The following is a 15,929-nucleotide window of genomic DNA, read 5'->3' as shown; positions in this document are numbered from 1 at the left end:
CATACTATACACTAGTCTCAGAACTATCGTACGCACACAGGGTGCTTCAGGAGGAATAGTATTCATTTCAGGAAGTGATGCTATAGACAAATTCGAATAAAATCATCCATAAACAACAGTCTGATATTTGGACCAGGCGAGGACAGCAGGTGCAACACCATGTTTTTAAAAGGAATCCATTGCCTGTCCTCTTTGCATACTAGAAATCACAGAAATTATTCCAAAACAGCGGGGAAAAAAGAAGTGTGGTGATCTACACAGTACGTTTTATGTTGTGCGGTGTGCAAGTCGACCGGGGTTCCGCAGTCATTCGGGCAAGCTGCCTGCCACAGTCACGAACTCGACACACAAATGATGAAACAAACATTCTGTGCTTTGATAGAATACGGCACCATTCTACAACAGTTACACGTTACTAAGCGATAATGCAACTGAAGTTCCACTGTCAACAAAATAAAGATCAATTAAACTCCTATAACATAAAAGCGCCCAACTAACATTCCAGATTAAAAGACAAGAAAATGTTTCTCGTAATAGCGCCTGTATTACATTGTAAACGCTTTCACAATGAGACTGCTGTCCAGTGAACTAGACTCCTCTGACGTTTTTTATTATGATGCAATCAGAACATTCTGGGAGGAAATGATGGGGTGAGAAAAAGGTGTTTTCAAAATACCTGTTTATTTGCCCTCAGTCAATATTGTCAAGTTGAGGTTCTATTAATTTACAGTTACTTTCTTCACAAAGATAAATATCAGTATGCGTGCAATACCAAGATTTCCTTTAATCGCCAGAAATACCTCAATGCTCTCTTGAAGGCTGTAAATTTATATGCAAATCACTTTCCAAAGTCTGGGCATCTCACAAAATGCACATGCACTGGATAGCATCAACTCTTGACTGGAGTATGGTGGAGAATTATCGGTACAGAGCAATCACAAGTTCCCAAAGAGACTCACAAATAGTGAGCACTGGCAGAACATCGCATATGCTATATGTAACACTTACTCTGATACACCTAAAGAAAGTCCAAGCTGAAGCTGGGCACCGAACAGCGACCCTCCAACGACGAGACACCAACAGCCACCGCGTACTCGCCCAGGAGCAACTACTGACAGACTCTCGACTCTCACTCTTACCGCAAAATTACTGTATAAGGTGAGGAATTTGTGAGGCTCGCCACAGTCACAAGCGAAAATTGCCCTCACTCTTCCTGCATGCAGGAAAAGCCTGCAGAATTGACTCCTCCAGTGCTTGTTGTCTTATCTGTTAACAAATTTAAGGCTGGCTGTGTACTGGTCCTCGCCTTATGATACACCTGGGCGTCAAAATGGAGCTCGATTCCCATGCTGTTTGTGGAAACATAGCGGTGGCTCTTTCTCTGCATCCACTTCTAGGAAAACCTGTGCGTTTTTGTCCTCACAGGAATTCACATGGCACACACGGGAAATCACTTAGCTCACTGTGCTTTGAAAGGCGCATTTAAAGTAATCTGGGTTAGGGGATACCCAAAGTGGCTTCCTTGCGGGCCCAGTGCCCGTGTGAGTGCCGGGTGGGAAGTCACCAAGGTATTCGCTGTTGTCTACCCAACGTCTAAGGCTTGCAGCTGGCACTTCTCGGCACATTCCAACAAGTGTTAAAAATACGAACCAAAACGCCAGAATTTGCAGCCCCTGGTCATCCGTTCAGAAAGTTTATCAAAATACGACATAAAATAATTGTTTGTACTGTTGCTTAGCGATATGTGACAAACCAGTGTCATCAAACAATTATAAACGAGAGACAAAGCACAACCATGAAAACTGGAGCAGGAATGTCACAAGCAGGTTCGGTGAATTGCCCAATTTTTTCACCTTAAATTTCTTTCGACCCATTAAAGATACTTATAATCAGGGGCTTATCAAACTACAGAGGCTCATCAAGCAAACTGCAATGCATTCTCATACCTTTACTGAGACACGCCTATCAACATTGTTTTTTTTAATAGAACCATGCAGTTTTTTTTTTCCACCAGAATAACAGCCCTCGATGAGAGAAATTCACTGATGTAGCTTTTTGCATAACTAACTAAATACTTGATCCTTGTTATTAGGAAATATGCTCTTGAGATTCCTTCAAATGATGTGATTCCAAAATGACGGATGTCCCGCTCACAATCCCTTAGTAGCAAGAAATTAAACTGTTTATTTTCAAATCGGTGCGTGTGAAGAGTCACTCCTGTTTAGCAGTATCCAGCACCAATGCCTTACCTGACGCCGCTAGTCTTCTCCATCTGGGGGTCATGTGGACTACAAGGAGATTCCAGCGATTGGGGACAACTTCATAGAGCAATTAAGTGCTGATTGTAATGGTACTAGTGCAGATATGTTGACAGCAGTGAGGTCATCAGCGTGTACGAAAGTGTTGTGAAACAATTCATTAGCACTTTGAACATGCATTTTAGAAAGTTCACCAACAGAAGTCCTGGGTTACTTAAAACCTTCTTCATTGACGTTTTTCACAATGATTGACTTCATTTATTTCGTTTATTACTGTAATCCGCTATTTTGTACCTGCACATAAATGATACAGCACGTGAAAAAACCGACAGTCGAATTGATTAGATTTTCATTTCAAATAATACATTTTATTTTGTAATTCTAACAATTTTGTCACTAGTAAACATTGCTTTAAAAGTATGACATATGCTGGTGGGTATCTGACTACTTGTTGAACGTATACGGGGTGTCACAGTGTCACAAAACGCACGCTGCACCCGAACTATGAAGGGTAGTCAAACGAAACCCGAAAATACTCCACAACGGGACCAGGGAATGGTTCCGTTCAAAAGTAACCACCACAGGCCTTAAGACATTTATTCCACAGGCATGTTTCATAAGCCACAGACGGGTCCACAATCGCACCCACTGTTGCACTTCAGCATCCGACTGAAACTGACATCCACGGATGTCTTCTTTCAGCTCGCCAAAGATAACACGGTGAAAGATCTGCGCTGTATGGAAGATGTTGCAGTGTTTCCAAACAAATCGCTGAAGTGAGTTTTCGTGCGATTGGCAAAGTATGGGCGAGCATTATCGTGCAACAGGATGATTCTCTCCGACAACGTTGCTACGCGTTTTGACTTTATGTCGCGTCGCAGTTCCTGCGAAGTGCCTTCATAGCTCTCAGCTTTGATTTTGGTTCCACGCTCAAGAAACTCGGCAAGCAGAGGGCCTCAGAAGCCGAAGAAGAAGGTGATGCCACCTTTTCGAGCCCGAGGGGAAAGGGCGAAGCAAAAGTGGAAACATCCCACATCTCCCTCGCCAAAGAAAGCTGTCCACACGAGTTCTGGTACGTTTCACTATAACGTCGACCCCCATACTGCCAATAGGATGAAGGCCACCCTGCAGCGATTTCGTTGGAAATCACTGTAACATCCTCCATATGATTTTCACGTCTTTGGCGACCTGACGTAAGACATGCGTGGAAGTCCGTTTCAGTCGGACGAGGAAGAGTAAGAGTGTGTGCCGATGTGGATCGGTTAGCAGTCGACCGCTTTCTACGAAACTGATCGACTCGTCTCCCAGTGGGATGAATAATAAAACTTTCCAATGGAACTATGATTCACTGTGACGGGTGTCCGGTTTCTATTTGACCGCCCTTTATAATTAAGATTTTGGCAACATGTTAGACTTATGTGACAATAAAAACTTACAATTTTTTTCTTGTATGTGTTCCAATGCGCATACTGTGACGTAAGAGGTACATGACAACCTGAAAGTGAATGTGTGGTGCTGTTAGAGTATTGACTGCACTGTAGGACCATTTTTTCTTCAGAAAAAAACAAGGAATTGATACCTGGGTAAGCTGGGACTATTTCCGCTACCGCAACTCTCTGACCGCCAAGACACTGTCGTTTTCCAAGAACATAGTGTAGTCCCATAATGGTCTCAGACTGTGCTATATGTTCTAGACCAGGTGTTTCCAGATAGCTGTATTGGGAGGTATGGTCCTGTTTCCTAGCCTCCTAGGTTGCCTGATATTCCACCGATGAACCTCTTTCTATGAGGGTATGTGAAGGACTGAGTTTACCAAAACATGTCACCCATTCCAACAATTTAAAGAACCGGATCGTTGCTGCCACTGCGACAGATGATGCGAATATATCGAGCCGAGTGTGGATAGAGATTGAATACAGACTGCAGGTTGTGTGTACCGCCAGAAGCGCACATGTTGAAAATGATTGAATGATATAAAAATTTTGGAACATGCTATGAATATCTTAATAAGTGTAGATGTTGTAACACATTACAATTGTCCCTTACCTTTTGAGACGCTCTGTATATACAGGGTGCTTTTTAAAGTCAATACCTATTTTTAATTTGATTCCCTAGAAAGTAGCATCAGCTCTTGCTGGCGTCTAATAGCGTTGATTAATATGAGGTTTACAATTTATGAAGTCAGAGGTTGTTGGAGTGGAAACCAGGAAATTGCTGGTATACTTGCAGTAGAAGACAGAGCTAAAATTACCGCCAGGTATGAAGTTTGACGGTCCGTGGTACTAATTCAGAGATGGTGGAGGCAAAAGCGTGGTACGAATACAAATACTTAACTCGAAAACGATAAAAAAAACTGTCACAAGGAATTAATGACAGCTGGTAGTGTGAAAGACGCAAGTCGATCTGGAAGACCTTCAATGTGAATGTTGTTCAGCACATCTTTGAACAGAGCCCTACAAACTACTACAAACTAGTCAACACAAGCTGTTAGGGAAACAGGATTGTCGCGTCGCACAGTAATGACCATTTTAAAAAGTGAGCTTCCTTGGAAGCCACAAATGTGCAACAACTGTCCGATGAGAACTGCAACAAGAAAATGGAATTTTCAGAGAATATATTTAGTTTGTGACATGAGTATCCCGATCTGTACAACAATATCCTGTTGTTTCACGAAGTGACATTCACCTCGGAAATATTGTGAACCGTCACAATTATCATTATTGCTCAAATTTGGATCCAAATGTATTGGTTCAAAAAATTCGATCAAAACAAAAGGTAACCGTCTTCACCCCAAATTACTTTTGACCCGTTAAAGACACTTTTAGTCTGTTTTGAGCCAGACAAACTGCGAGCAGGGTCCCATCAAACAAACAGCGCTATATTAATAACAGAGATACAGTCATCACCATTGTCTTTTAATAAAACTATACTGCTTTTTACCGCCAGGATAACAGATCTCGATGAGACAAATTCAGTGGTATTACTCTTTTATAGAACAACTAAGTACTGTACCCTTTGTGTTAGAAATTACTATCAGATGATGTTATTCAAGCAAAATGGATGTCCTTTCAATAACTCTTCATCAGGCAGAGATTGAACCTCTTCTTTCCAAGCACTTTTGCCTGGACTGACCTTCTTCCTTTACGCTTCTGTAAAACATGAGAGCTATGATGAGGTTCCAGCCTACGTGAAGAACGTGGCAGAGCGAATTACTGCTTCTTGTAAAGTCGTTACTCCAGATATCTGGACCGCAGTTCCTCATTTAATCATCTTCCGTAGCTGTGTTACTGTTCATAAAGGTTTAAAATAACACGCATTCGGAAATCGTTTCCTTTGTTCCACAAATCAGAATTTCCGTTCTTTCTTTCCAGCTCATCCTCATTCCACTCACTCTCCAGCCCAGAAATCAAAATTCCTCTGCAGCAGCTCAACACAAAGTCTGACTTCGTTGTTTCAGATACATTGCGTCTTGTTCGGCGCGTCAGTAATCAACACAGTTAAAAAGCATCGATCAGTGCATCTCAGGCGTACTGCAGACGGCCAAGTGAACACTGGTAAACTTCTCGTTTTCTCATGCTACTGTTATTTCAGTACTGCTGGCTCTTTCATATCGATTCATTACCTGAGTATGTTAAGAAACGAGACAGTTTATGATGAGAGATTTCATACGAGAAGACAAATTACATTTCTGAAACTGAGTTAAAATAATAATTTAAGGAAAGCTTACGGAAAATTGCTTGAACATTTACTTTTTCCCAGAACGTTTAGAATATAAAGCAAGCATGCAACGAAGTACATTGAAACAAAGACCATTGTGTATAAAACAGTTGCATGGACTTGCGGATAAAGAAAGCGAACATAAACAGCGTGATAAACGCAATTTATGCCGAACGAAAATACTTATTAGAGTAACGCTCTGAGGAGATACAGTATTTTCTGAATTAATTTCTTCTGTAGCTTCAAATCGCAGTGCGCAGAGACGGTGTTGCCCATCAGTGGTCGACCGCTTGGCGAATAGCCGTAACTTCTACGCGAAACGCATCTTCCGCCACATTTTGCTTGTAACAATCAGCAGAATGTAACATTGCAGTGTTCTAAATGACGTTTTCTTAATAGTAACAGACTGGAGTTGTGAAATGGCGACTGTTTGGGTTACTCTGGAGAAACTAAATCACACCGTACTCAGTAACCGACGCCGCACATTGAGTTCATCAGCCGTGCGTCTCGAGTACTGGCCGGACGCACCGCAGGGATGGGAAAAACCGACCGGTTAAAACCGACACCGGTACTTTGGTTCTGAATAACCGGTATTTTTCGGCATTTGTTTGTTCTCGGCTATAACAGGTATTTTTTCTTTATTAATATTTAACTAATAACAGAATGAAAGAACAGAATTATCAAATAGCCATAGCAGCAGTGCTAAAATTTTTCATTTTTAAATAAAATATATTTAAGAAATGAGTTACTTTTACAAGTAAAATTTGCATTCAAACATTACGTTATTATAGAAAACGGGAAAAATGGTCAATGCTGCTTTAATTACAACGCCGACAGAAACGAGCAACAGACACGTGGCATAAGAATTGGTAGAGAATTGCTAGACAACAATGTCCATGTACCCGTTTGTGGTGTAAGTGCAGTGTGCAACACTTGCTCCCACCTGGTCTACACGGTAGTTTCTCGTTGTTGTTGCCGGCCATTTGTTGTGTTGCAGAATGGCGCAAACTATAGTATGCACATATTTTTACAAAGTAACATAGCAGTGAAGTAGAATGCTTCATTTCCTCTAAAAAAACAGTTACTGACTTATCACGATACAATGAAAGAGGAAGGAAATTATGGTACCACTACTAAATTAAAAGCTTAACAACAGTTCACTCACAGTATACAGTAAAAACAGAAAGCAACTGATCCACTGCCTGTGTTCATGATAACATGCCTTTATTTGCTTGTAGACTCCTAAAGCGGACAAATTAAAGCGAAACATAGAATTCTTCAGCCTGAGTTTTTACCCTTTAGCACTGACTATTCGTAATGCTCAAATAGTGGTACTATTCCCGATTATGAGATGATTTTTGAACAGAATTTCCTAAAAATTAGGATCTGCAGGAGAATACTGGAGATTTTTTATAGTATTCAACCATATATCACTTTTGGTAAAAAGCAGCTAACGGCGGATGGCCTAACATTTCTTTTCCCTTTATGTCCATCTTTTCAAGGGTGGTTTCGGGACTCGCTACGGGCTGTCAAATCAAACACCTCCCAGCCGTCTAATTTCCAAACTTATTTTATTTGGCTACCAGTTGCAGCGATTTAATACGCCATCTTCAGGCCCTGACCGACGTGTAGGAAGATTCCGCCTCGGTTCTGGTCAAAGCAGGAGCCAGTAATCGACTCCTGGTATCTGTAGATTTCTGCTCGTTGTAGTCATCACTTCAACCATTAACTGCCGGTTTCTTTTATTTTCCGATTTAACATTTTGATTCTGTGTAACTTGAAAACTGAGTGGGTCAATATCCTTTTCAATTTTTATTCTGTTTCTACGCTTATTACAGAAAATAACAGGAATAAAATTCCGAAAATTGGTTATTTCAAAAATCGGTTAATTTGAAAGATTTTAACAATCAGGTTAAACTGGGGTAAAAAAAGAAAAAAAACTATATTATCGAAAGCCGGTTGCCGTAGTGATAAAGACCATGCCTAACGCACCAGAGCCGAAGACCACTGAGTGTCGAACAAAGCACTGGTGTGCGACTGGCCCACTGTACTCGCCACGGCACGTTTACGGAGACGAAAGCTGTCAACACAGTCCAGAGCGGCGAGATGCTGCGCAAATCCAAATCAACAAGCCGCCAACTCTTGGAAGAAATTCCTTATAGGCGGCCTTGGGCGGCTGTCGTTTGAACGATTCAGTTCCTCTTCATTGTCTGTCAACAGTTTTAAAACTCACCCATTCATAATTATGCCGGTGTCCGGAGGCTTGATCCTAACACAAGTTCCTCTTCTGTGCCTCTTCATGTTAAAATAGTGCTTGCTCCCAGCGTCGTTGACAATTGACATGAAATGTATTCGCAACTGCGGATATGGACTATCATCAGCGGTGTAATGGAATGACGACAATGAAAATTTCTGCCGGACCGGGACTCGAAAACAGATTTCCCGTTTATAGCGCCAGACTGGTTCCAGCTGCCAGGCACTGAGGCCGTGTGTGTGTGTGTGTGTGTGTGTGTGTGTGTGTGTGTGTGTGTGTGTGTGTGTGAGTGTGTTGCGTTTCCGTGTGTGTGTCGACAGTCTTTTTGTTGTGCCTTTCTGCGACTCGTCATCTCCTCTCTATGGCGAGTAGCAGCTATCCTTTTCATTATATTGTTGCATTTTATTTGAGGAAATTTCTTCTTCAAGTTAAGATCCATATTTGATGCTAGTGCACTTCTTTTTGAGATGAATCTCCTTTATCCGTTCTGGTGTGCTTCTCATATCCTCCCTTGCTTCATAGACTATGGTAGTTTTCCTAGTAGCTTTGGTCAGTTAAGATCATAAACGCTGTACCTGTACGTTAGGGGTGTTGCAGAACTGTCGGGCGCAACCTCATTTCCATCGCTTTGTTTCCGTATGAGATCAGTGTCTTACTAGATTCCGCTGAAACTGAGTGTGGAGATATGTTAACGTCCGCTTAAACTACGGAACATTTTTGTTCTACATGGTTATCCCGCTACATGTTACTTAAAAATAAACTGTATATATAGCAAAATGGAATTTGTCAATGTTTAATTCAGGTTTTATTTGAAAGTTGATTTGTAACGTGAAACAGAGGGATGTCGTAGTAAAAATAAAAGAAGTACAAATTTGTCGTACAGCTCTAGAAAACGCAATTTCCTCGAAAGAAAAAAGACTGAAATTGAAAAAAAATTACGCAAAACGAAAACATACCAAACATCTGCTCTTCGTCGTGCATATATGAAATATGCTTCTGATATCCGTAAACAGCTTTCACACTTATCAGTACCAACAGGAAAGTCTTGCCCCCGATCATGTTGAAGAACGGTCTATTATATACAAATAACAACGACAAGTATACAGATTTTTTTTATGTCTCTGCATGTAAACTGTACTTGCGTCAAAGTAATTGGTTTGGTTACATAAAAGCGCAGAAGTTACGCGATCAACTGATTTTTATTACCTTCAAAACGCAATTCACATTTTATAAGGATGTAAAATACGCAATAGGGTGACACTGAATTATGTGCGTTTCTAATTATGTGCAGATGAAATAAACAAAGACGAGCTGTCGGCTCCCAGTTTCTCTCTCACCTGCCAGCGGCATAACACTAACATTGAAAGGGTACAGTACCGCCCAACATTGAAAATAGGTACGAAATTCTTGTCAGAACAACACATTTTTTGTGTAAAAGTAACTCAATTTCAATTAATACAGCGAAGCCGGATACCAGTGTGGGAAAGAATGACAATTTATTTATTTAATTGATCACATGTGCACTCCCTCAAAATAAATCCCTACATCCAGTTTGGTGAGATCTGTGAAAGGAATGAATGTATGGTCGTCTGCTAACCACAGATAGTGAATCGGAATATATGATCATCTTTGAGTCGATCCTTTGGCTACCTTTGGTGAGACCAAAGAGATGGAAGTTACCAGAGCTTTGAGCGTCTGAAATGTGGCTGACCAATAAGGTAGCAGGGTGCTTCTCCCACTTCGAGAGAGGTGCGAGAGAATCGGAATACGGCCATGTTTCAAGGACTCTGCCGCTGAACCTTCTGCTGTAAAGACCTGTTTTTTTGTTGTGCTCCGGAATGAAAGAGTGGAGGCATGGTATGGATGTGGAATATTTAAGAGTAGTTAGAATTAATAATTTCTCTTTCACAGGACCTTTTGTGGGGAAAATTACAAAGTGAGGCAGGTAATTTTAAGGGGATTGTAGTAAACCAACGGTCACAAAGAGCCCACGTGTAGATATAAGTTGAGATACTTCCGTGAGCTTAAGCTGAAATATTTAAGAATTAATAGCGTGTGTACAATAAGCTGAAATATTTAAGAATTAATAGCGTGTGTACAATAAGCTGAAATATTTAAGAAATAGCGTGTGTATCATAAGTTGAAGTATTTAAGAAATATCATTCCGTGTGTCGCTGAATTTAAACTCTGAGAGAGAATCAAGGTGAGTCGGCCGTTTTTCCAGCAACGCCACATGGCTTGCATTGCACAGGAAGACGTGCGTTTATCTCCAGAGTTCACATTAGGAAAGTAGAAATTACAAAGTGGGGCAGTGTCGTGTGAAACTGGGATAAATATTGATTGAAGTGGGAAAGCGGAAAGTGATGAAGTTGTAACCGTTCTTTGTGTAATATTTCATATTGTTGTGTTGTGTATGTCTTGTAATTTGGGTATGTGTGTTTTGCATGGGAGTAGCAAGGTAGTTTCGAAAGATTTGTGGGTATGCCTGTTCCTTCTGTATCGCTCGATCTGGAGGAAAGTTTCGTGAGGATTATTGTGAGAGGCGAAGTGTGAGGTATAATAAAAGATCCACCATCCGATCCAGGGAGTGCACTGTTGCGGTAAATAGATTACGAGACCATAGTATAGAGATTCACTAACGTAAAGCCATGCCCACTGGGCGGAATTTCTCATGTGATTTTGTTGTAGGTTGTAGAATTTGTGTGTTTAGGAATAAATCAAATAGTGAAAAGAAAGAGATTGGTGGCCTTTTTCATTAAATTGTATGTTATCGTAATGTCCCGAATTTATATAAAAGCCGTTAAATCAAAGACAAAAGGTAAATGTGGTATTGCCAGTGCGTAGTGTACAGTCAGAGTTCTATAAATCACTGATAGTCAGATGCATGTTTCCGTTGCGTATTATTCATACAGGAGGATAATTTGTAACTAAATAGTAAGATACGAGAATTCATGTTGCTCGATAAATTAAGGAAGATTCCACTCGCTTGGCAAACCACACATCTTGCAGGCCTGACTGCTTGATGCCACAGTATGAGAAAGGCAAGTGGGTGCCTCTCATAATTTCGACCCTGCCAGGATTCCGTTTTTTTTTTTGCCACGATAATTTTGTTACCTGGGTATTTAATTTCTTGCCAGGATTCCATTTTTTGCCACGATAATTTTACCTGGATATTTAATTTGTTGCCAGGATTCCGTTTTTTGCCACGATAATTTTGTTACCAGGATATTTAATTTGTTGCCAGGATTCCGTTTTTTGCCACGATAATTTTGTTACCTGGATATTTAATTTGTTGCCAGGATTCCTTTGCCAGGATCGTTTTTGTTAGGATATTTTGTTGTTAGGGTTTGCTGTTAAGATTTTTTTTATGGAATGTATTGTGATAGCGTTAAGAAGTAAAATTTTTTCTGTTTGCAAATTCTTTCTGGATTGGTGAGGATCTTTTATTTTATTTTATGTAATTAATTGCTATATCGCACAAGGCTGGAAGATCGTTTCATAATTTTTTTTGCGTAATGTCCGTAGTAACTAGGTCGCAGTCGAAAAGTGTAGCCACCATGGAGAATAGCGATTCTGGGGTGGACGTAGCAGTGCAGCAGGAAGTAGCTGTTGACCATGGGTTAATGAGCGAGAAAGACAAACGCTCCGAAGGGGCTGTATTGTTCAGTGGACCGCTGCAAGGGGAACCTTTATGCGGCGGGCTTTGTCCACAAACGCGGGCTTTTCCCGACGACGCGGGCTCGGGACTAGGTCAGGTATTCAGTGAAAGTGAAGCTACCCTTAGCGAAGCTACCGTTTCTCAGGCGAACGAGGTGAGCGCGTCGAAAGTAGGAAATAACGATGTGATACTGCAGTTTTTACAAGCGATGAGTAGGGAGACTAACGAAAGATTAGAAGCGATGAGTAGAGATAATAAAGCGATGAATAGGGAGACTAAGGAAAGATTTGAAGCAACTAACGAAAGATTAGAAGCAATCAATAGAGATAATAAGGAGAGAGATAGGGAGAATAAGGAGAGAGATAGGGAGGCTAAGGAGAGAGATAGGGAGGCTAAGGAGAGAGATAGGGAGACTAAGGAGAGATTGGAAGCAAATAAGGAAAGATTGGAGGCAATTGATAAGGGAAATAAAGAGGCAATGAGGAAGCTACACACAGTTATCGATGAGCGTCTGTCCGCAGTTAATAATCGGTTAGATGAGGGGGAGAAGAATCTGGATGCGGTGCAGCAAGAATGTGATGCTGTGAAAGAAAAGGCCAATAATTTGGAGGTACGAATAAGTGCAATAGAAAGCGATATTACAGAACATAGGGGCGTGTGGCCGGATGAGCGAATCAAAGAGATAGTGGAGGACTTACTTGCAGATAAACAAGGGGCATTAGACAGCGTGGAAGCTCAAGTCACACGGCAGGAAATGGCGCTAAATAAACACAGGGATGAAGTTGCGGAGGTAGTGGTCAGAATGTATACGATTAGCGCAGATGTAGAAAAGATCAGTATAAGAGGCGAAACAGGCTCTGACAGTACGCAGCGAGAGGTTTATGCCGACCAGGAGGAGATACAATCACTATTACAGTTTAAAGAGGCACAATTAGAAACAAATAGGAAACATAGGGAAGAACTAGCACAGTTGCAATTAGCGTGCAGAAGCGAAGGTGAAACACCACCAGGCAGACTGCGGAGGGAGAGTGAGATAAATTCAAAAATCGAAAATAGGCAGAAAGAGGATGACGAACTCAGAGAGTTAGAAGAACGGTTGTGTCGGATAAAACAGGTGGCAAACCCAACTGGGTATAGCCCAAGGTCGGAAAACATAAATGCGGAAGAAGAATGTAGGAGACACTTCGTGTCGGTACAAACGTACACTTGTTTTCCGGATCCTGATAATTACCAACATCCATGCCTGTGGCTGTCTCAATTTCAAGATTCATTACCTTCATCGTGGGGACCGCTCCTAAAAATGAAGTTTGTGTGTAACCATTTGAGGGACGAGGCTAGAGCGAAAATGCAGGAAGTTATTAAAGACTGTAGTAGCTACCAGATGTTTTGTGACAAATTTTTAAATGAATTCTGGTCGAAAAGTAAGCAGGACCAGGTTAAGCAAAGCATATTGATGATGCCAAATTGTAACGAAGGTGGTATAAGAGATCCAGTGTCGTGTTATCAGGAAATGCTGAGACGAAACAGGTATTTGGATGTGCCGTACGAAACTGGGGAGCTCATTAGGATCTGTATAACGAAGTTGCCAGTGAGATTGCGCAGAGATATAGTGATAGCAGGCAGAGGCTTGAACGATTCTGCGTCATTTCAGCACTTATTACAGGAACTGGGTAACGAGAGCAACATTGTGAACGGCGACATGACTCTTAGGTCAGGCAGAGTTGAGGATAGGAACGGTAGAAACTATCAGAATGACAGGAGAGCATGGAATCAGAGGAATGACGGAAATGGAAGATGGCGAGGAAATAGGGGGCAGAATTCATGGGGATATCGACCAGCAAACCGGGAAGATAGAAGATGGGACAGAGATGGAAGAAGGGAAAATGAAAATGATGGGCGAAGAGAGGATAGGCAATTATTGGGTTCACGACAGGACAATCATTGTCACAATGACGGAGGGACAAGAAGGTGACTACTTGATAGACGGGTACAAACCAGGACTATTAATGATGTAAATATTAGGTATATCGATTACGGAAAACTAAGGGAGAATCTGTTAGAGGAGGTAGGAGATGTGGGGAGTGAAGTCCACCCAATAATTAGCGTAGAAATAAATAATATAATCGTACCTTGTGTCATCGACACAGGCAGTGTAATGAGTGTTTTGAGGGAAGATGTGTTCAAGTGTTGTAGCCTTACGAAACCATGGCCAACGTTGCCATTGCAAAGGACAACAGTGAGAGGGGCAATTACAGGAAAGGGAATTGAGGTGAAGTTACAAGCGCAGGTAGACTTCGTGTGCCAGGCGAAGAGGTTTAGTACAGTGTTCATGATGGTGTCATCTCTAACTGTTGAAGGGATATTAGGGGTTAATTTTTTGAACCAATATAAAGCAGTCGTTAACATGAGAAATGGTTCGATGGAGTTGAAACGAGATTCGGAGGAAATTACATTAAGATTCGACGATTGCTTACATGGTAAAGATAACGCACACTTAGCATTATGTCTGGCGGTAAAGTCCGGTAAACAGGCACAGAATACGGGGTTCGAACAAGAGAAGAAGGAAATTCATAAATGTTTGGAGGAGGAGATCAGGGAGAAAATCTGGCATTTACGAGGGACCACGGTCTACGGGGAATTGCAGAAAATTTTATACGAGAATAGAAAGGTATTTAAACATGCTGCGGGTACAATAAGAAATTTTGTGTATAGATTCAAGGTCAAGCCACATAAACAGTTTAGGGCCCAAGTGTACCCGATACCTGTTGTGTACAAAGAAAGAGTGGAAGCTGAGATCGAAAACATGCTACAACAAGGGATTATCGAACCAGCATCCAGTCCGTACAACAGTCCTTTAGTTTGTGTTGAAAAAAAGGATGGGTCAATTAGATTAGTTTTGGACGCAAGAAGGATTAATAAGATAATAGAGCCAGAGACAGATCGGCCGCTGACACTTGACGAATTGCTACAAAAGTTCCACGGGATCAGAGTTCTCAGCTCAGTTGATTTGAGAATGAGTTTCTGGCAGGTGGAGTTAGACAGGGGGTGTAGAAAATACACTGCTTTCTTGTGCTACGGGAAATCGTATCAGTTCCGGAAACTACCATTTGGGTTAAATGTATCATCCGCGGCATTTATCAGAGCGCTAAATACTGTCATTCCTAATGAAATAAAAGATAAGATAACACAGTACGTGGATGATGTCCTGATAGCCGAAAGAAACTGGGAAGACCACAATAGAACGTTAGGCATATTGCTCGGTGCACTGGAGAGACATGGGGTGACCGTGAATTTGGGAAAGTCAGAATTTGGACGAAAAGAAATCGAGTTTCTAGGTCACATTGTGACACCAGAGGGAATAAGACCAAATCCAGACAAACTCGAAGAAATCAGAGATTTTCCGGTGCCAAGAACAAAACGTCAGCTACGGGGTTATTTAGGATTAATCAATTTTTACAGGAGGTTCATTAAGATTGGGGGTGCATCGACACCCAGACTATGTCAGCTGACTGGAAAGAAAACGGTATGGAATTGGGACCCTGTTGCGCAGGAAGAGTATGAGGCGTTAAAGAAGGCACTGCTATCGGCACCTCTTCTCGGGCATCCAGACCTAGGGAAAGAGTTTTGTATGGCCACGGACAGTTCCCGTAGTGGACTTGGGGTAACATTGTTCCAAGAGCAAGAGCAAGGAGGAGAAGTAATACAACAACCTATTGCATTTGCGAGCCGAGTGCTTAGCAAAGCTGAGAGAAATTACACGGTAACTGAGCTTGAAGCTTTGGCGATAGTATGGGGTTTTAGTAAGTTTAGATACTATTTGTATGGAAGGCATACTAAAATCTATACTGACCACAAGTCACTACAGTTTCTGATGTCGGCCAAACTTAACCATAGACGACTCGCTAGGTGGGCACTCTATTTACAGGAGTTTCAGTTTTCGGTCATGTATATTCCTGGGCCACAGAATATAGTGGCAGATGCGTTGTCAAGGAATCCAGTAGGTCACGGTCAATGCTTTGATGAGGAGGTAAACGAGAACAGA

Source organism: Schistocerca serialis, chromosome 9 (genome assembly GCF_023864345.2).
Source record: "Schistocerca serialis cubense isolate TAMUIC-IGC-003099 chromosome 9, iqSchSeri2.2, whole genome shotgun sequence".
NCBI classification, from domain to species: Eukaryota; Metazoa; Arthropoda; class Insecta; order Orthoptera; family Acrididae; genus Schistocerca; species Schistocerca serialis.
This window is presented reverse-complemented; position numbering follows the sequence as displayed.